The sequence below is a fragment of the Cynocephalus volans genome, chromosome 8, assembly GCF_027409185.1.
Source record: "Cynocephalus volans isolate mCynVol1 chromosome 8, mCynVol1.pri, whole genome shotgun sequence".
Taxonomy (NCBI): Eukaryota; Metazoa; Chordata; class Mammalia; order Dermoptera; family Cynocephalidae; genus Cynocephalus; species Cynocephalus volans.
This window is the reverse complement of record NC_084467.1, coordinates 120,251,749-120,274,357: the sequence shown is the minus strand read 5'-3', so window position 1 is coordinate 120,274,357 and position 22,609 is coordinate 120,251,749. Positions and strand designations below refer to the sequence as shown.

At 39.1% G+C, this 22,609-nt stretch overlaps 1 protein-coding gene across 1 annotated transcript in view; it reads right to left on the bottom strand.

Moving 5' to 3' along the window:
* The window catches only part of DDR2 (discoidin domain receptor tyrosine kinase 2), a 136,575-nt gene extending 127,227 nt beyond the window's left edge, over positions 1–9,348 (bottom strand). Inside the window, exon 1 of the mRNA XM_063105236.1 lies at positions 9,276–9,348. The gene's annotated coding sequence lies outside the window, so the exon portion shown is untranslated. The remainder of the gene's footprint in view (positions 1–9,275) is intronic.
* Between the last annotated feature and the right edge of the window lie 13,261 nt (positions 9,349–22,609).

Genomic DNA, 22,609 nt, shown 5'->3' with positions numbered 1-22,609 from the left:
AGGTGTGCCATCTGAGATCCAGACAGGTGAACGACTTGCTGAGACCACACAGCAGTACCCACCTGCATGTTCAAAGAGGCTGCTGGTCCACTTTGCAACATTTAACACATGCTCTGTGAACGTGTTGTCTCTAGGAACAACTAGAGATTCTGAAACGGGAAGTTAGGGACACATACAAGAAATAGCAAGTCCGGAAGGACTTTTGACTGGAGTAGAAAACACGGGAAGTGAACTAAGGAAATTGAAGTTGGAAAGACCAGTTGAGATTTGATTCTAAAAGATCTTTAATCTCAGACCAAGGACCTTGTTTTCCACATAGGTAAAAGAGAACTAATCCATGTGTTTGAGCAGAGCTCAAATAGCAAAGCTGCTATTTTTCACACCCAAGAACAGACTGACATATGAAAATAGTTTAACTAGGAGCAAGGAAATACCCTCCTGAGAGTAAAAAAATTCTCACAATCCAAGGAAAAGAAGGCGATTACCTAGACTTTTCATGTAGGAGTATTCTCTCTGAAAGCAACAAATACTCCTTTATAATATCGTCCCTTTTTAAGAAATTATATACTTTCTTTTATTTCTTTTTCTGATATAAAAGTAATGCATGTTCATTTGTGACCTTTCAATCATATAAAGGACCAAAAACTCTCCTAAAATCTTCTCATCTGAAAGCAAACATAGGTAACATTTTGGCATATTTTAATTCTAATTTTTTTCTCTGCATTTTTACATAATTGATTTCATATTTTTATATAACTTTGTGATTTCTATTTTTATTTATAAACTCAAAATCCATCATCTTAAAGTCTTATAACCTATATACATAACCGTATCCTCGAAGCTGGCCATTTAGATTGGTTTTATACACACACACACACACACACACACACACACACACACACACACACACACACACACACACATACATAACGCTGTAATAAACATATTTGTGTATAAAAATTGTGTACCTTTCAAGTGTTTCCTTTGGGTAGATTCATAAAAGTAAAATTCCTAGATCAAATAGTATAGTTATTTTTTAAGGTCATTTATATATCCATCTAATTAATTTCCAGTTTTGATTATTTAACAGGTAAAATAAATGTACATACAATTCTAGGGCTGGGGAGAATTACTGCAGTTTTTATTGAATGAAAGTAGTTTCTTCTGTTTTAATAGCCTTTCATTAATTAATAAATATTTTCTATTTGGAGGAAAAAAATAGTCTCCTTAATATTAGTTTGTAGAAGGAAAAAATGTTAGATTAAATTCCATGTCTATTCACATCTTGACCACTTTATGCACTGTTGCTTTCTCCTGTCTTCTGATCAGTACTACATCCCTCCTTTTTTCACAACCTTCTCCACCCCTATCCTCTCCCCAGCTGCTCAGTTTCCTGGATATTAGCAGTTCTGTGATTTATTAAGGGGGATTCCATTTTGCATTTTCTAGTACAGGGCCCGATTTCAGATGCTGAGGCTTCTGCATCCTTGCCCAAGGCTTTGGAAAGTAAAGTTTTGCAACAAAACGATTAATGGTGCTTTCCTGATCTTCATGGCCTGTGTGTTTCTCATTATCTTTCCTTGGATGCAATCACTGGCTTTTGTTCCAAAGCCACAGAGGTTGGTTGTTGTTCCTCTCAAAGCATGGAGACTTCTCTAGGACTAATACTATGGAGAAAGCCGAGTCACCAGCCTCTTGTGTAGTCAAAGTTCCCTCCTTTCTATTCCACCTGGCACAGCTTGACTGTAGGCTCCTTCACTGCCCGCTTATTCTTTTGCTGGGCCTCCTAACAAGTCTCCCCACCCCCAGCTTCTTTCCCTTCCAATCTTTCTTAAACACTGCAGCAAGATCAAGCCTTCCTGAAGCAAAATTCATATCATATTACAACTCTGCTCAAACATCTGCTGTAGTTCTTTGTTACCTACATGGAAAACAAGGTCTAATATTTTGCAATGAATCAATAAATACTTGTAATTTGCTTTTTAACAGGTAAGCCACTGCATTAAATACTGAGATATCTGTACAATGAGCTCTATGTCCAGTTTGGGAACTAAAACAGATGTGAAAAGTTAATTAAAAAGGCTCTGCTCCCATCTCTTTCTAGTATCCCAGTGCTGCATATCTGATGGCCAGATCTCACACTCAGCATGTTTCAAACTCTACTCACTCTCTTCTCCCCAAATCCATGTTTTCAACCTAATCATTACACTATCCAGGTTCTCAAGACAAGACATGTGCAAGGCAGGGATAGGGAGAGATTTGAGGGACAGGGCCTTGCAGTGCCCATCAAAATCTGGTTATTACTTATTCACTTTCTTGTGCTTAGTGAATAAAGATATACAGACGTTAATAAGACATGCTCCCACTGTGGTAAACATATAATCTAGTGGGAGAGACATAGAGCTTGCTGGAGGGGGGCCTTTGTCCAGTGTCAACTCATCCTCCCAAACTCTGCCTCACAAACCTAACTGTCCAGATCCTCCCCCATTCATTCATTCAGTTTAAGAAAAATGGACTAGGACATCTCTACATATTTTCTCCATTCTCTTGTACTTGTCTTCTACCAAATCCCAATCAATCCAGATATTAGAACAGCCATAATATCTGTGAACACCTCATATTTACAGAACATTCTTCTGAACATTATGGGATTTAATCCTCACCACAAACTCACAAGTTATGTTTTTACACCTTCACGTTTAGGGAAGTGAAGTCATACAAACAATTCCTTTCAGTGCGACAGACATATGTTTAATTTTTAATATGTGTCAGGCACTAAGGGTAAAAAAAAAAATATGAACAGAGCTTTCTTCCATCAATGACTTTACAATCTGGAGAGAGAGACAGACACCTAAATGGATAATTTTTACATAATATGATATGAGGACAGACTATGCAGAGGTGCCTGCAAAAACAGAGAGAATGGAACATATAACCCAACCCACAGATACAGTGAAGGTGGGATGGGGAGGGGAAAATCAAATCAACTCAACTGAACTTGAATGAGGAGTTAGCTCATAGATGGGGAAACTGGAATTTGAATTCTGATTCCAGTTCATGTTTTTCCCACCATCCTGTTACATGGTAGATTTTCAGTGGATATTCATTGAATGAATGAATGAAGGAATGAATAGAGGAATGCATTATACTTCTTCCAATGAAGAGAATGGCTGAAATGTCACCCCAAACAGTAACTTTGGCTTTAAAACTCACACATTCTGACCAGCTGAGCTAAGCAGCTGATGTCCCTTAGGGAATTTCAGGAGAGCTCCCTGACATCAGGGCAGGTGGTTCTCAGCATATCAGGCCCTAATTCACTCCTACTATCTCTCATTTGAGGTGAAATAGACTCTAGACTTGAGGAGAAGAGAAGACTCCCACTTATGTTTACACCACCTCCTCGAAAAACCCCTTTAGTGTCCTGGACTATGCAGACAAAGAGGGAAAAGAACTAAGACTAAAGTTGCTGGAGCTACAGCAAAGATTCCCATAGAACCCCACACTAAATCTCTCCGGCTCCAGGTAACAATGAATAAAGAAAAATGATCCCAATCCCTACACCCACCTTCTCTGAAATTTGATTCTGGAAGGAGGAGAGCCAGGGTCTCCAAGACGTAAAGATCCGTGCCGTGTGCCCACATCCTCAAGTGATTACGTGGGGCCTTCCTCTCTCACCTCCCACCACGTCCGGCTTCACTGTTTGTGGAGCAGATGCTTCCATGCCAGCCCTTCTGGATTTCCTGCTCCTTGGCCCAAGTCTCTGCCTTCTGTCTCTGTATGCTTGGCGTACACATGCAGCTATTCTTGGAGCTTGTGTTGCCCTCATTTCACAATTCAAAAACCCCAAATAAGAGACAGGTTGTGGGATTCTCCAGGGGAATTAAAAGAAGGACTCGAAGCCCACACCATCTGAGTCTGAATAGCCCAGAGGTGGGCTGAGCTGACACTACCTTTGCAGGAGTAAAATGCAGATTATACCCAACCCATACAAGGCTATTTTTTCCCTTGGTCTCAAACATATTTCTACTCAGAATGTTCTCTTGGCTCTTTCCAATTCTTGGGGAAAGTCAAACTTACCTTGAACAATTAATGAAATTAATTTGTGGAGGAAAAAGACAGTTCAATGAAATTACAGTCCTTTCTTCAAGAAGGGGGTATTAAATGGGCTTTGGAAAGTCACAGACTCTGTGGTACCATTATCTGGATCAATGTAGGGCTCAAGACCCTTCATTGGCCACTTGGGATTATGATTTATGATTCAACTTCCTCATGAATAGAGATGGATTAAGATGGGCTTGCAAATTTTGCCACTGCAGCAAAAGATGATAGTTATTTCCTTTCCTTTAAGGAAATATTTAATATCCATCTCATAAGCTGGGTTCAGCAATACTTTCTATATAGGCCCAGATAGTAAATATTTTAGGTTTTGTAGGCCATATGGTCTCTGTCACAATTATTTATCTTAGCTGACATAGCACGAAAGAAGCCATAGACCCTATGGAAATAAATGATCATAACTGTATTCTAATAAAACTTTATTTACAAAAATAAGCAGTGAGCTGGATTTGGCCCATAGGCCACAGTTTACCAACTCCTGTCACAAACCATTTGTTCTGTGCAAGAATGTCACTCTGAGGAGAGAATGTGTCCAGTGACACCCTTAGAAAGGAAATTGCTACTTTGGTTCAAGAAAACTTTGAGACCTAGGTGTTCTATCATTACCTAAGTAACTTTGAATCAAGTCAGAATCTGCATTTAACATGATCCCTAGGTAATCTGTACACATTCTAGAGACCAATCAGTCTCAAATGCCAATCAAATTACAAGCTCTGGTTTAGTCTAAGGCCTGAGATTCTGCATTTTTAACAAGCTCTCTGGTGATAGTGATGCTGTCAGTAGATGATACTTCCAGTAGCAAAGATCTATTTTAGACCATTCTCTATAAAACCCAATACTGCAGTAGAACGTGGGAGCAAGTGGACTCCAGCAGCCCAGCACCACCTGCCCAATTCCTCTACCCCCAAATGGAATGATGCATGTGTAATACTATGCTAAATATTATGCAAAAGCAACAATACCTGAGAGAGACTCAGACCTTAACTAAGATAGGATCACGATCTTTTGAAGGGGAAAAAAATCTCCTACACACAAAGAATTAATCGACATAGGTTTTATGAATATCTCATGTGACAAATAGGCATAATTGATTTCTATCTCATATGTCAATTAAGCATAATGATTTCTCATCAGTGAGGAATCCTGAAAAAATGCTATGAGTGTCTAGAAAGGAGACCCCAAGTCCCCCTCATCCATCATAAAAGGAAGAACCAAGAGCTCTGTGCCACAGGAAGCAGCCCACAATTTGGGGTCACATTATCTAGTAAATAAGAAAAATGATAAAGCAATGAGAATTGAAACAGTGAAAATAAGATTCTTGCTAACAGTTCAAGATGTGCTCTGAGAGCAATAGAGTTTGTGGTTGACCCTTAAATCTACTCTTATGAGCTATGAAAATCAAAGCCAAAGCAAGAGATTGAGACCTTAGAAAACTCTGGCACTAAGTGTCTCAAGCATATACATTTTAGGCCCCCAATATTTCTCCCTGATGGTTTATTGTTATGACACTTTAAATGTGGTTCAGAACTGCACCCACACTCAGCAAAAGGAATATCAGAAAATCCACATCTCCCCATGGGCTGTCTGTCAGGTCACTGATACACATGCAAAATGCACCACCCAATGGAGGTTCAATTGTCTTCCCTCTCAAAACATAATAAAACAAGGTTTGGTTCCAAAAAATAAAAAAGCAAAGAAAAGAAAATCCACATCTCCCAAAGTAAAGTCATCCTTCCCTCCTAGAGCATGAACCATGCAGATGTTGAATTTCTGAGATGGCATCCAGATGTCTTAGCCCATCCAGCACTCAGGGCTCTCCCCTAGTCTGGCAGCTGTCCTTTCCAGCTTTATCTTCCACCACTCCTCAACCCAACCCTCTGCTCCAAGTAGACTTCTATCTCCTCCCTCTCCTCCACCCCGTACGCCCAGCACAGTTCCTGTTCACCAGGTCACACTGGGTCCTTGTTACCTAGGTCAGCTCCAAAAATAATGATTGACCCATTCCTTTCCTTCCACATATTGCATTCCTTCCTACCTCCAAGGTTTGGCTCAAGCTCCACACCCTCCGTATTCAAGGCATTTGTTCCTTGACCATCTCAGCTGCAAGTGCTCTGTACTTCCTTCAGCCATTCACCACTCTCTTGACTCATGCTTACCTCCCTTGAGCATAGTCCTCTATTTTGATCCTTTTTTCTCCTATTAGCCCATGAGAAACTTAGGGCTGGGATTATCTCTTATATATGTTCGAACCTCTTTAAACCTCTTCCAGAGTCCCTTACATATCACAGATATTCAATAAATATTGTTATTATTTTAGTAAGTAAAAATATTGTCCAAAGTTTTTGAATCCCATGAGCAAATAAGCACTTTTGGGGTCTGCTGTGAGCTTACACTCATCAGAACATTTCTGAAGCCCAGTCCTCCCAGAAATGTCTAAGTCAACCTTTAGAATACCTTCCCTCCATTTCCCTTTGAAGGACTCGTGTCCTCGGTTTCTAATAGTGTAATTATTAGAGTGTACCAGTGGTGATACACTCACAATAGCTGTGGGCACTCTGATTAGTTAGACACTGATCCTTATCTTATCTTTTCTAAAATAATCCTGGCATCGCCAAATGTCAAAATCTCAGATGTTGAGGTTTATGCAGCAATGTGATCACAGTGTTTCATTCAACTCAGCCATAATCCATCTGTCTCAAGCAGAAATCTCTAAGGTTGTCCCTGTCACAGTCCCAACCTCCAACAATCCAGGCTATGCTGTCTTCATGCCCTAAAAAACATGTCCTCCAGGATACATGAAACGTGAACCTCCAATCAGAGCCTCATGAGAAACAGACCATGCCTAGGCTACCTGCTATGGGGTAAAGACAGCTTCTAACTAATGAAGGAAAATCAAGTTACAATTAGAAATCCAGGCTTTTCTCTTTAAAGGAGAAAGTATTGTTGGCAGAATTGCTCTTTTGAGGTGCCCTCCAAAAATTTTGGAGGAGAAGGGAGAGGAAGAGACTGTGTGTGAAGAATGGAGAGAAGGAAATAGAGAAAGAGAGGGAGATGAAAAGAGAAAATAGAACAGGGGAGAGATAGAGGGAGGAAGAAGTAGGAGGGAGAGTGAGAGAATGAAGATCAAAAGGAAAAGCGAGCAGAGGAGGGATGTGGGAGAGGAAGGGAAGGCGGGAGAAGGGAAAAAGAGGGAGAAGGGGGCAGGGGAAGACTGTGCTGCTGGATCTCATGGACACGGGCCATCGATTCTATGGCAATCTTGACTGTCTCCCCCTGGGAGCTACCCACTGGCTTATTAGAAATACTCAATGCTATCAAATCTGTGCCAGAGTCCTCTAGCCCCAAAACAAACAACTGAATAGAATTTAGGGAATTTAATCTCCAAATGCAGTTTTTAACCTCTGCTCTTGTTATCCATTAAAGATGCAAGATCTTCGAAAAGTAGGTGGCCACATATACAGATTAAGCCTCATGTTCCAGATTACCTGTTAATAACTCCCACTCTCCCTCACAAGTATTCCAGAAAAAGAGTGAGCCTGAATTGGTGACCAGAAGGACTCTTTCCTGGAGGAGCCAAAGTACGTGACATCGTTCCAGGTGTAATTCTGTGATAGTGGACGTGAGGGAGGCACCCAGATGAGGCTTCACGTAGCAAGGCTATATATAGCACATGACTTGGATACCGAAATAAAAATTTCTGGAAATAGTTATTTAAGATTGAGTGTCAGGGGAAGGAAATACCACAATGATAGTTTCTGAAAGGTAAAGCAGAATGATTCATCGATAAATAATGTTTGAGAAAACTAATGTAATAGAGAAACCCTGCAATAACTTCTGGTTAGTGGTTAAGCATAGCTATGAATTATTTATTCTGAAATGTACACCATGAAGGCTCGAGTTAAGACTCTTAGTTCTCCAGTACCAAGAATCTACCAGAAGGAAGGCAGGAAGGAAGAGAGGAAGGAGAAAAGAAAAGGTAAGTGTCAAGGCAATCTGTGGGGAAAAGAGGACCCAAGAAACAAACTGTGAATTATCACCAAAAGGAAGCTAAGGAGTAATTAGGGGTTCCCTAGATAATAAACAGAAAAGAGCATATATCCAATGAGCATCTTGACAGTGAGAGAAATCTCCTGGAGAATGTGAGAAAACACTCATTTACCCCTTGCCTTTATCTCAATAATCATTCACCACTCACGAGAACTCCCAGGTCTACATTACGTACTCAATCATTCATTCATCCAGCAAGTAGTTGCGAGGAATACAGTATAAGTCAAGTCAGTGGGTACTTACTGAGCACCTTCCGTGTGTCAGACACTGTGCTAAATGCTGGAGATACAGGCATAAAGGACTGATGGTTTCTACCTTCAATGAGCTCCAGGCTAGGAAGGTCTCATAAGCATGAAATTGCTATGCTTCTAGATTCATTGGTGGGATGTGAGCCTGAGAAGTCCCATTCAGACTGAAATTTACCTACAGCAGACCACGGTGGTATGTGGAAATGCTTCCTGGCTTCCTAATAAAAGTTTTGCAATGTATCAGACTTCTCTTTTTGCTTCGAGTCCCACCTAAATGATGTACTAATCTGCAATAAGTATTCCTGGGCTAGGTTTTCCTGTACCTCTAACTCACCCAAAAACTTCATTACAGGACTCTTGTCCTAATATCCTGGTTTTAATGGTTCTATTAAGTATTATTTTACTCTGAGTTACCTCAAATTATTGCTGGAAGAAAGCAACTTGTAAAAAAAAAATTAGTGAAATTGTAATTTTAGAAGACACAGATTGATCCAGAAACCTCAGAGATTCCAGTGGGTCCTATGGGGACAGAGATGTCCAAAATAAGGCCAGATACCCTAGGTCACTCAGAGCTGTGGAAGACACCTTGAGCCAGGTCACCCCAGTATTGGCCTCTAATCTGGGGCTGAGCACAACTGGATCAGCGGAAGTGGAAAGGGTTAACTGACATTCAACATCAGGTTTCCCATGTAATCAAACACATTGTCTCCTCATTTGATATTAGCTCTAGGCACAGGACCTGAGTGCTCAGCTTTCCCTGTGACACCAGCCAGGATAAGTGAGAAGTTCAAGGACAGCTACACCCCTCCTCCCACCACTCCAATCTCACGTGGTGACAGAACATGAGCAACTGGCCCTACTTACATCAACGGGTGCAGAACATTCTCTGTGCAGCAGGATCCTCAAAAACGGATGGCCTCTGCTTCAGTGATGTCAGCTTCTTTAAGATACTTGAAGCCGTAGCCTCAGAACTTTCTAGAGCATTGAACTCCAGGACACTTGTAGATCTCCCTTTATGGAGAGGAGAAAAGAAAAAGCAATATTTTATTAAAAACTTTTGCTTCATTCACATTGCTTTTCTCTTTGGCATTCCTGTCGACCACTGTACAGCAGAAGCCTTCCAAGCACACCAGGCACTGAAGGAATTGCACATAACCCAGAGGACCTCAAAGAGATTTCGTTTATACCTACTGATACATACTGATTTAGAAATGAAAACTTAGAATTTCATATTTATTATGTATTAATTCATTAAGCAATAGTAATATGTTAACACGTAATTTTCATTAAGAGTAACTTTTTAAAAAACTTTAGTGAGAAGAGTGACATTGTTATACATTTTTTAAAATCTCTTAAGTGTCTTGCTTCATTGAACACAGTTGGATTATCATATCTGCTTCCAGATTCAATTTGTTGCAATATCATACGTCATTGAATCTCTGGAAAACAACACCATCTACTCATGGGAGGATGAGAGTGAAAAAAGCGAAAACATTTTAGTATTATTATGAAAATAATTTTGATCTTGTGGATCCTTTGAAAGGATCTCAAGGACTTCCAGGGATCTCAGACAACACTGGGGACCACTGCTCCATACAATAACAGTAAGTGTCACTTCCCCCTCAGACTGTCATCCCCCTCTTCAGAGGTAACTAGTTATCAGCTACCTGAGAAGTTTTCTAGAAATAGCCTACACATATGTAAAAACTGTGTGTATAGATTTTTTTTTTTAATTAAAAAAACGATTATTAGCATAGAATCAATTTCACCTTGGCAATCCTGTTACAGTAGTTGGGAATAGTTTTCAGCATGTGTAGTTACCTCATTGCTTTCCACCGATCTATTGTTTCCAGGGACTGGATATAACTGTATATAATCACACACAGTGCCATGGCATTCCAGTGTGTTGAATGGCTACTTTGAGTTGCCAGTTTCTTTAGCGAAGGATAGAGACTTCATGGGAATAAAGTGTCCACACAAAGCAAGAGCAGATGCATTTATCTTAGGACAGCTTTCCTCGGATTTCTAGTTTTCTAACAAGGCATGCAGCTGAAGCCTTCCAGATGATGAAGTCATTCCAGATGAATGAGAAGACAGTCTCACTTTTACTTATACTCCTGCCCTCTACTAACTGGGGCTGACCTCACTTGCATGAACATCTCTGAGCCTATGTTTACAGCAATGTTTACAAACACCAGCCTCTCTTGAAACACCTGCACTATCATTTGCATCACACCACCCTGAGGGAAGAAAGCAGGACCCAGGTGCCCCCAAACAGTATATCTGAAAGCTATTTCCATGCAGTACTAAGGTGGCAAAAGGTTAATCCCATTGGTTCACAACTTCCCTTACTCAGAAGCTAAAGGAAACCTCACCCCCTACAGCACACTTATTCTAATCACCACAAAGGCTTCAAATGCTGAAAGTTATGCAGACCGTCTGAGTTCACTTCCTCACTCTGAGATGAACTCGCTGCATGATCTTGGGAGTTTATTGAACTCCTGTTCACTTGTAAAAGGGAGATGATACCTATCTCATAAAGTTATTACATAGAGTTGTGATTATTCATAAAATGTTCCTACTACATAGTAGACCCTGAAGTCTCAGTTATTGTTAGTCCCTCCCTTTATTATCGAACAGAAATGAGCTGTGGGACTGATCTTATGTCCTGAACTGAGTTGGCTTTTCAGGGAACCCCAGTGGTCTCACCTTTTAGGAAGTCTGGAGACATAGCAGACTAGGGCAAGAGAAGTTGGCAAAGAGTTGTTTTTTCCCTACCAAAAAGGAATTCCCTGAGGTATTTGTCATCTGTCTGATTCAAAATGAGAGGCACAAGTCTGCTTTCCTCCTCACCAGGCCAGGAAAATGGGCACCAACAGTACCTATGTTTCTGTTTCACCTTTCCAGTCTGCCTCTGAAATTACATAGCCCAGTGTAGTTGGCACGTGTACGCCCATAGAACCTAAGGAAGATCCACCCAGGTTTGGGGGAGTCCCTCGAGTAAGGATGATTTACTTTTGAACCACTCCAGTAGAATCAGCACCTGGGACAATTATAATACAGATGTACGAGGGGTGTTCAGAAAGGTCATGGAAAGATTCGTATTTCCTTTTAATTCTATTTTTCCACAAACTTTTTAAAGTAACCTCATATTATTTACCTTTACTTACAAATGAGGAATGCTTACTAAATTCGCCAAGGAAGCACAGCTAACAAGGGCTGAGTCAGAATTTCAAACCAACTCTGTCCTACCCCAAAGCCCATGTTTTCAATCACATCATCATATGATGCTCCAACTAGAAAGGATATTAGCCCTTTGCCCCATGACATAGCAAGGCCAGCTGGCTTCATGGACATGGTGAGATTTCGCAGGAGAGACAAATTATCCTTGGGCTGATGCTTTTACTAACCTGATATTGCAACTAAAATCAAAAGCAAAATTCTTCAGAAAATTATTTCTTAACTAAACACAAAATTAGAATGGCGAAACACCAAAACCAACATTTTATTAGTTTGGGATTTGTAAATTTTTTTCTTTTATTTATTTAGTATTTGATCAGTAGATGAATTATTGATTAGTACATTGTTTCAATGTATAGATTTTTGATTTTGATTAATATCTTGATAATTTCATATTAATTTATCAATAATGTTTCTGAGTTTCTAGTCTGTAATATGTACTACAGGTGACAGAAAGATGAAGAAAACATGCTCCTTATCCTCAAAGAAAATATAATGGATATTATAAGATATAGTGGCTATAACTACAGGTACATTGGTGTTGGCAGGGTAATAAGGTAGAAAAGAATAAGGTGCTAAAAAAGAAGGAGTCAAGCCAGCAGAGTGTTCAGTGAGGACTTGTTGAGGGGGAAGGAGGCATCATTTGAGCCAACTCTTGAAATAGAACTAGGATTTAATCAGGTAGAAAGAGTGAAGAAGAAAATTTAAGAAAAGGGAACAATTTGGTTAGACAAGTTATGAGATGAGGAGATCAATAAATACTTGGCTGGAGGACAGGAACAGGCAGGGAACTAAGGATAAAGTGGAAGACGGTTGAGGCGGGAAAACACAGGGCTGGGAAGGCTGGCAAGGGCTGAGGCCAGGGACCCAGGGAAAGCTTGGGGAGAGGCGGTGGCCATCTCAGAGAAGCTCTGTGAGGCTGACCCTGGCATGGGGGGTGCTTTAGATGAGAGACCGGGGCAGAGCGAACAACTAGAGTCTGACTAGAATAATGACAACAGGAAGAGGAAAGAAATAATATGGAGGTATAATAATAATGTAGTGAGGACTGAGGATTGACCAGTGACTCCCTACAGGAGGGAAGAGGGAAGGAGTCAAAGAAGCCTGGGTTTCCTGCCCACATGTGACCAGAAGCATGACATTATTTTTTTAAACCTGGGAAAAGCAGCAGAGGAATTACTTTGTAAGGGAAGATCTTGAGTTTGGTATGGAACATAAGGAATTTGGTTTCTTTAGAATGAAAACAGGTAGACACCCCTAACAGAGAGGTAGAACTTTGAGTCTGGCATTCAAGGGAGAATTTGGTGTTAAAGATACATATTTGAGCTTCAATTACATAAAGGCAATTGAAGCCCGAGGCAGATGAGATAATCTGGAAAAAAGGGGGAGAACTGAAGGCAGAATCGTGGGTCTCACCTGCACTGGGTGGGTGGGAGGAGCGCATCTCTGCTTCCTCTATCACCTTCCAGGTAAGACTCAAAACAATTTAAAAATACTTCCTCCTCACAAAAACATCAGGAATCCCTGATCTAATCCAAACCCCTTATTTCACAGATGAAGAAAACCCAAACACAGAGGGTTAACTGATTTATCCAAGGCCTCACAGCTTTCTAGTAGCAAACTGAGACTAGATGGATTAAGTGACCATTGGGATTAAGTGCCATTGCCTTAGCAATGGGAAGCATTGCACGTGCACCACATGAAGTGGTTGGATTCAGAGAAGCCTGAGAACAAACTAGAGACTACATCAGTCCAGCCCTGTAACTGTGCCCAACCACATAATCAGCTCAGGGGTCCAAACCACAACTTATTCATCTTCTTGTCACTAACCCCTCTGCCCTCCCTTACCCCACCACTGCCTCCACCATCAGAGTTATTACAGAGTAGAAAAATCAGAGAATTTTCCTCTATTGAATCTGCACATGATCACAGACTTCTGGAGTTGAAAGGAACTTAAGAGTTCATCTAGTATTAGTATAAATAACCCCTGTGAAAACTGAGGCCCAGAGAGTTTCAATGACCTGCCGCAGATCTCCAGTTAGTGGTAGAGTCCAGACCCAAAACCCAGACTCTTGTTTCTTTCCATTACACTACCAGTCTTTGGTGCAAGAGACTTATTTTTAAGAAGAACTCTCCAGTCCCTAATTTTTCCAACTACATGCTGTGCAGTCCTCTCCCCTCAAAATGCTTCTTTAAAAAAGAGCTCCATGGTCCAATAAGTTTGTGGACTGCTATAAGCTACCCCTCTCTTGGATAGTCAAAATGTTTATTACCATATTAAAGACTTTAGAATATCCTGCAGTAAAGAAACCTGTTTAGTTCTCTAAAAATATTTTTCAAACTTATTTGACCCCAGAAGTCTGGCCCTTACCCCACCCCTGTTGATATCTACTTTAAACCCACAGGTTTCCAACAATTGTCCTTTGGGAAGCACCACCTACGTTTCATTAGCAAGATTTCCTTTGTAAGTCCCAAGCAGAAGTGTCACTGCCGAGTGGTCCTCACTAAGAGGACCAGGTAGGGGAGCGATGAGAAATGAGAGAAGAAAAGAGAAACAAATAGTCCCAGTCACTTCCAGAGCCATCTGCTCTGCCTATATTAAAGGGCAAAACAGCTACTTGAGATGTTTTGACTTGGGATCCTGAGTACAAGCTTAAGGCACTAGTCTCCAACTAAGGGCTCTTGTGGGAAAATGAGTTTTTTGGTTTCATATGCTCCACATCGCTAGTGTGCGCATTTCACTGTGCTTCTGCCCCAGCGTTCTAGTGACACTATCTCGTCAGCGTCCCTCCACATCCACTCTAGCTTTTCCTTGCACACTCTACCACCCTGGTCTAAACCCTAGCACATCACAATCAGGACTGCTGGAAGCAGCCTTCTAATGAGTCTCCCTGACTATATTCCTTCTACCCTGCAGTTTATTTTACATGCCACTGTCACATTAATCTTCTTAAAACAACACTTCACCTGCTTTTGGATAAAGGAAATGTTAACTCCACAGCATCCAAACTCTCTTAAATGTCATAAAACACATTTATGCAACACTATTTCTCCATGCTCCCTAGGACCAATTTCCCAGCACCCTAGGCTCATTTCTCCACTGTTAACTGAGCCAGCCAGCCATCAGCAATCCGACTCCAAGCCTCAGCTCTACTTGCTCTTTGCTTCCAGCCTCTCTGATTCTTCCAATTCTTTCTCAGCTCCTAGCATCCGGCACCAGTCCCCTGACTGCACACACCCTTCCGTGCGCTCTTGCACTTGCAGACACTGAGCAGCTAGCCCTCCATTTACTTGCATTGTTCTTTTACTGTTTCCTGGATTTTCCAACTGACGATAAACTCAGGAAGCAAAAGGACTGTGCCTGATTAAGTGAAAGGCACTGAGTAAGTACTCAAACTCTTGCTGATTAAAGAAATAAACCCATGTTGACCTCAGAACTATGAGTTAAGCAGAAAACTTCAAGTTTACAAAATGCTAGAGAAACTGACCTCATGCTGGGCCTCAAAGGCATCTAAACCTTTCTAGTTCAATTGACTTTAGTTTTAGAAAAGGGGGGGGCGTTATCTCATCCTGGAGGGCTCGGGGAATTTTTATTCTTTTTCTTATGGACAGAGCTGTGCTTTCTGCCATCGTCTAATAGGCTCTTTGCCATGCTTGGCCTCCAGGAGGGAGAGTCTAGACCGAATATATTAAGTGATATTCAAACATGTATCTCTAAATTTCCCAAGGTTCTGGCCAAAAGAGTATTCTTCCCAAGATCACATTTTCTCTTGACAATTGTTCCTTCCTTCATTCATTCTTTTAATTATTTGACAAACATTTAATGAGCTAGTCCTTGAGACACAAGAATGTATTAAGAAACACATAGATCTTGAGGTGCCCATAGTCCATTGCAGTTTTATTTGAACTGTGATCAGAGAGACACCTGCAACAGAATCACTTGAAGGAGATTGTTAAAAACTACAGATTCCCTGGACACTGCACAGAAAATTTCTTTTTCAATAAGTCTGGAGCAGGGCCTGAGATCTGCATTTTTAAAAGGCACTCTGGTTGATTCTAATGTTTGCTAAAGTTTGAGACTCACTGGCCCTATAGGAAAGACAGGCATATAAGGAGATAATTATAAATCACTTGTGCCTACTTGTAGTAAAAAAAAAGATATTCACAGTGCACAATAGAGGCACAAGAAGAGTAACTAAGTAGTGGGTAAGAACATAGGTGTTAGAATAAGAATGATCTAGGTTCAAATTCTGGTCTGCCACTTACTTGCCATATGATTGACCCTTTTCTTTCTTTTTATTTTTAATAAATGAAGATTTTATTTATTTAAAACAGCATTGAAAAATCTAAGTAAATCACTCATAGATGTGAGGTGTGCTTTTTAAATTTTATTTTATTTTTAATTGGTACCGATTGACCATTTTCTGAGTGTCAAGTGTCCTCATATGTAAAATAGGAAAAACCCCACCTTACATAACTATTACAAGGTTTAATACATATGTAAAGTGCTTAACTTAAGTCTTGGTACGTAATAAGCACTCATCACTCAGAAGTCATGATTGTTACGTCTAATTATTAAAGAAATTAAAAGAAAAGAGAGCAGATCAAAAATGTTTTCCTGACAAAAATGGAGTCCAAATTTAGTTTTAAAGTGTGTCTCAAAGTGTGAACATATTCTGGCAGTCCACAAGATTTCTAGAATTTTTTAAATTTTGTACCTTTGATGCTATAATTTGACATTTTTAATACAAGCAGTAGTCAAGGACCATCATGCAATTTCATTTGTGTTCACAATTGTACAAATACCAAATGAAAGCCGGATCAAGTCGAGAACCAATCTAGAAATAGAGGAAACGGTGGGAAAATTGAGTCATCACATGGCGTGGGCCAGTTTAATCTACTCAGCCATAGCAGTCCACGTCATCTTCCTGCTGTGAGCAGATGTGTGATCGGGCTCTGACTTCTTACACACCAACACACCCCAGTTTATAAGCAGAAACCTGAGGCATAAATACACAGGCAGAATGGTTCCGTCTCTGATTCTACTAGTAACTGCATTAGATACACATTTAGCAGCAATTTCAGAATCACACAATGTTTACCTTATCTTGAAGTGAATATACAATTTAATAAATTATCAAATGATACCTTATTAAACTTACAGTTGACAATTGCCTACTACAGAGTTTTGGTTGAGATCTGATTTTCCTGAACTTATGAACACTTGAGGCTATTAATAACAATTCGTTCAACATACTTAAACCAACAGGAATTCTCTGCATGAGTATTAATATGTTTAAATAACAGACCCTAATTAAACATAGACCAGACCCTGAGGGTACATGGTTCCACTCTGTCTATATTTAACTTCCACACAAGTGGGTCGGTTTGAATAAAACCACATCATCTGTCACATTAAAATAATGTTTTTAATTTAAGCTTTATTGGGTTTATAATTATGTTTGATTTTATCTATAAATTTGCTTTGGCTTTATAGTTACATAGGAATTGTATATCTAGTTTTATGTTTGTACATATTTTAATAACATCTAATAATTGATCACCTGAGGAGCTGAAAAAATTTTCCCTACAAAATAAACCCATGTATTATTCAGGTTTGAGTGATACTGAATTGGACAATCCTGAGGAAAAGTTCTTTGACAGCTTAATCTACTATCAGCAACTGTCTCCCTTGAAAAAGCCTGTCCTTGCCTGTTCACTGGGGGTAAGTGACAGAGAACTTGCTCCATCAGCAACTCATGACCAAAGCCACCCCTGCAGCATGTCTGTGACATACAGCCTTCAGCCACTGCTTCACAAACTACCCTTCTCAATTCACCATAGACTGCTACTAGCAAAGCCATTATTCAGGGCTGGGGCAGGGATAAAGAGATTATCTTCTTTGACTGTGGAACACCAATGACTTTACTCTTGACACTATTTACCTGCCCTTAAGAAGTGTGTGGTTAGTGTGGTTCTTTTTGTTTGCTTGTTTTTTGTTTTTGTTTTGTTTTGTTTGACATCTTAAAATTTAATATTTACATACAGAAACTGATTGAGTAGGTGTGTAGTGGGGCCTACATTGTACATTTCTTTTTTTTAAATTTTTTTAAATTTATTTTTAATTGACAAGTACAAACTGTACATATTTTTGGTGTACAACATGATGCTTTCATATATAGCCTTGTGGAATGGCTAAATCATGCTATTTACTATATGCATTACCTCATATCTTATCATTTTGTTATGGGGAGAACACTTAAAATCTACTCTCTTAGTAATTTTCAAGTATACAATATATTGTTATTAACTGTAGTCACCATGATGTACAAGAGAACACTTGAATTTTTTCCTACTGTGTAACTAAAATTTTGTGTCCTCTGATCAACATGTCCCAAATCCCTCCATCCCCAGTCTCTGGTAACCACCATTTTTCTTTTTGTTTCTATGAATTCAATTTTTTTACAATCCACATATAGGTAAGGTTATGTGGTATTTGTCTTTCTGTGTTTGGCTTATTTTACTTAACATAATGTCCTTCAGGTTCATCCATATTGTTGCAAATAACAGAATTTCCTTTTTTTTAAGGCTGGATAGTATTCCACTGTGTATATATACCACATTTTCTTTATTCATTCACCCACTGATGGACACTTAAGTTGATTCCAGGTCTTGGCTATTGTGAATAGTACTGCAATGAACATGGTATTGCAGGTGTCTCTTCGACATACTAGTTCCATTTCCTTTAGATATATATCTAGTAAAGGGATTGCTAATAAAAGAAAATAATGTGGGTCAGATACCTCAATGGTTTGTTACCACTTTCATCTAACCCTTATTTATTCAGAAGGAAGTGTTTTAACACCCCGTGATCAGTGGTAGTATGGTGGGTATTTCTTCCTGATGCCTATTGCTTGCTGTATCACGCATTTATAATGATAATAACTTTGTCATTGTAAGGATGAATTTGAATGTATTTTTGAACAGCAACATAATATACTTCTCCCAACAGCTCTGAGGAACTGTGGCTGAGTAAATTCAAAAACAAGTTGTGAATGACAGTCATGGCATATGTTCCTATGAAGAGCTGGATGAAGACCTTTAGAGGCTTCTAGCATTTGGAAATTTTATAGCACCTTACCCACTTCCACCTCACCATGTACTGTGTTATTAGAAAAATGCTAAAAAAAATTTTTTTAAGAAAGAGCATTAAGTGTAACAGCATTCAATAAAGTTTCTAATTTTTTCATTATGACTACTTCAATACTTTTTGGAACATCAAATATTAACTTATTTCCAAAAGAAATTGGAGATGCCATTACTAGTATCCTAAACACTTTTGTATAAACCAAAGCTGTAAGTGTATCCAGGATCTTCACGTGTATCATCTCACTTGAAACCAGGTCTCATTTGTTTTGTACAGTCTACAGATAACAAATACAGAGCCATTCGGAACTTGTCAAACTCTATTTTCCCTATCTAACTGCCTGAGAACTTTACCAGTCTCCTGCTTGCCCTAACCCTATCCAATCCAAATGAGGGCTTAGAGCTAAAAATCTTAAATTTCGGGCCGAGCCCGTGGCACTCTTGGGTGAGTGCCGCGCTGGGAGCGCAGCGACGCTCCCACCGCGGTTCGGATCCTATATAGGAATGGCCGGTGCACTCGCTGGCTGAGTGCCGGTCATGGAAAAGACAAATAAATAAATAAATAAATAAATAAATAAATAAATAAATAAATAAATAAATATCTTAAATTTCTTTCTATGTTCATACTACTTAGTAAGTTAGCCAATTAGACCTTTTGCCCTATTTCAATGCTCCTTTTCTCTCCCAGATTACTCTTGCCCAAGACATGAAGCTACTGGTGAAAGGACTTGATGAAACGCAGAGTGTAAACTTCACTGAAGTTTACACATGCGTGCAGGATCACACCAGACATCTAAGCATCTTTGCTAGAATGCATTTTATGAATGTTGGCAACTACTCAGTCGATTAGAAAATGAAAGGGAGGGGCGCCTGGGAACCTAAATTTAAAACTTCCTATAGTTCAGGGAAAGGCACACTGTAGCCCTGTTTTTTTCTGGAGCATGTGGGGTGCCTGTGGATCTTCCGTGGGCAGAAGTTAGCACCTAAGTCATGAAAATGAAAGAAGTGAGTGAACTTCAGAAAGTTGTGCAGGAGAGAGATTAGGAAAACCTTTTAAACTGAAAAAACAAAGCTTGTCACCAAAAATACAGCAAAAGGATTAGAAAGCAACTTTTTGACTCCCATGAGAGATCTATAAAGATTGAGAATGTACATCCTAGCTTGACATCTTAGCTTGACACCCCTTTGGTAGAGAATGGCTGAACGGAAGGCTTAGAAAATTTTTCACCACAAAACATATTTGAACCAAATCTGGGGTTGTACCCTGAAACCTAAAATAACTAATCATCACTGTCTTGGAATAACTATATCCGATTTATTGCTAAAATAAAATAAAATAAAATAAATTAGCCTTGTGCATACTATATACCCAATATGAACCAAATATTCTCATGTGAGCTTGTCTCCCCCTCCACACTTGTACTCATGAAGACACTGTGTCTTTCTTCAACTTTCACAACTAGTAAGAATCAAGATTTGAACCCAGTACCTCTGATAGCAAGCCCAGTGTTCAGGCCATCCCTCCATGATGTAGCTCTCTTGAGACTCTGATATTACAGCATAACCAGCTAATAGAAATTTTTGAGCTCCTTTATATTCTAAAGACTATAGTGTATGAAGCTTCAGTTACTCCCACCTCGGAATTTTCCCAACAACATATAAACACTATGCTAGGCATATAATAAGTCTTTAATATAGTATATATTGAGAGCTTAGTAAGTACTCACTGATAGTTTATGCTATAAGATGAGTCACAGAGATCACCTAAGACATGGTCCTTACTGAACTAGGTCATACTGACCAAAAGAACTAGGGATTCCAAGAAGTAAGATGTGGGCTGGATGGAGGATCTGAAACTTAAGCTGGCCTTTAAAGAAAAGACTGCTATTTGGCTAAAATGAGAAGAAACAGGAGGATATTCAGAGAATATGGGGTCAGGATGACAACTGGAGTAGAGACCACAGTGACTCAAGACTTAGCTGTGAGAGGAAATATGAGAGTGAGGTGCTGGTATGGGACAGTGATTAGCATAACTGAACTGGAAGATGTAGAAATTATTTACATTGCCCTTTACAAATGAGAAAATTGAAGTGCAGGTAGATTTTAAAAATAGTTGCACAAAGTCCCACCACTACTAGGTGGCAAAGTTAAAATCAGAATCTGACCTGTTGACCTTTGACCTTTGGCTCATCACTCTTTCTACCATATCACGATTTTAAGCAAGAATATCTGTATGTTGTTATAGTTAAAACAACTTAAATGACTGTTCTTTAAGTGATAATTATAATTGGAATGATGCAACAAAAAGATTTCCCAACTATCTGCCATTAACCTATTGAATGAGTCTGTCTCAATAACTAAGTTTCTGCTTCAGGTAGCCTTATTAAATAAAATAATATTCAAGTTTAGGATACAATAGCCATACTCATCTTAAAAACAAAATTGTTATTTTAGAATATAAATGCTTATGATTATAACTATATTGCAATGTCTACCTTCAAATAAGGAAGAAGTAGGCAGGATGAAATCAGAGTGTTGGGATTTGGGGATTTGGGGGAGGATTTTTTTAAATTAAACTTTATTTTTTAAAGCAGTTCTAGGTTCATAGCAAAATTGAGCAGAAAGTATAGATCATTCCCATATACCTCCTGTCTCCACAAAAATACAACCTCCTCTGCTATCAACATACCTCACCACAGTGGTAATTTGTTACAATAAATGAATCTACAAATGACACACCACTATCACTCAAAGTCCGTCGTTTCCATTAGAGTTCACTCCTGGTCTTGTGCATTCTATGTGCTTTGACAAATGTTTAATGACATGTATCCACCATTGTAGCATCACACAGAATAGAATCAGTACCCTAAAAATTCTGTGCTCTGTGTATTCATCACTTCGTCACCTCTAACCCTGGAAACCACCGATCTTTCTACTGTCTCCATAGTTTTGCCTTTTCCAAAATGTCATAGAGTTGAAACCATACAATATGATTTCAAGCCTTTTCAGATTGTCTTCTTTCACTTAGTAATATGCATTAAAGTTTCTTCCATATCTTTTCATGGCTTGATGGCTCATTTTAGTGTTAATAATATTCCATTATTCTTATATTATTAATTTTACTTATTAATAAAGTATATTTATTATTAATATTTTTATTTTTAGCACTGAATAATATTCCATTGTCTGGATGTTCCTCAGCTTATTTAACCATTCTCCTCCTGAAGGACATCTTTGTTGCTTCCAAGTCTTGCAATTATGAATAAAGCTGCTATAAATATCCATGTGCCAGTTTTGTGTGGAAACAAGTTTTCAATTCATCTGAGCAAATACCAAAGAATGCAATTGCTGGATCATATGGTAAGAGTATGCTTAGTTTTGTAAGAAACTGCCAAACTGTCTTCCAAAATAGCTGTACCATTTTGCATTCCCACCAGCAATGAATGAAAGTTCCTGTTGCTTCACATTGTTGTTTGCATTTGGTATTGTCGGTTTCGGGATTTCATCCATTCTAACAGGTGTGTGGTAGTATCACATTGCTGTTTTAATTTGTAATTCCCTAACAACATATGATGTTGGACATCTTTTCATATACTGACTTGCCATCTGTCTATCTTCTTTGGTGAGGTGTCTGTTCAGGTTTTTCGCCCACTTCTTAATCAATGTTTATTTCCTTACTGTTGAGTTTTAAGATTTCTTGGTATATTTTTATTAACGGTTCTTTATCAGATGCATCTTTTGCAAATATGTTCATTCTCTTGGCATAGTCTTTCACACAGCAGAAGTTTTTAATTTTAGTGAAGTTCAGCTTA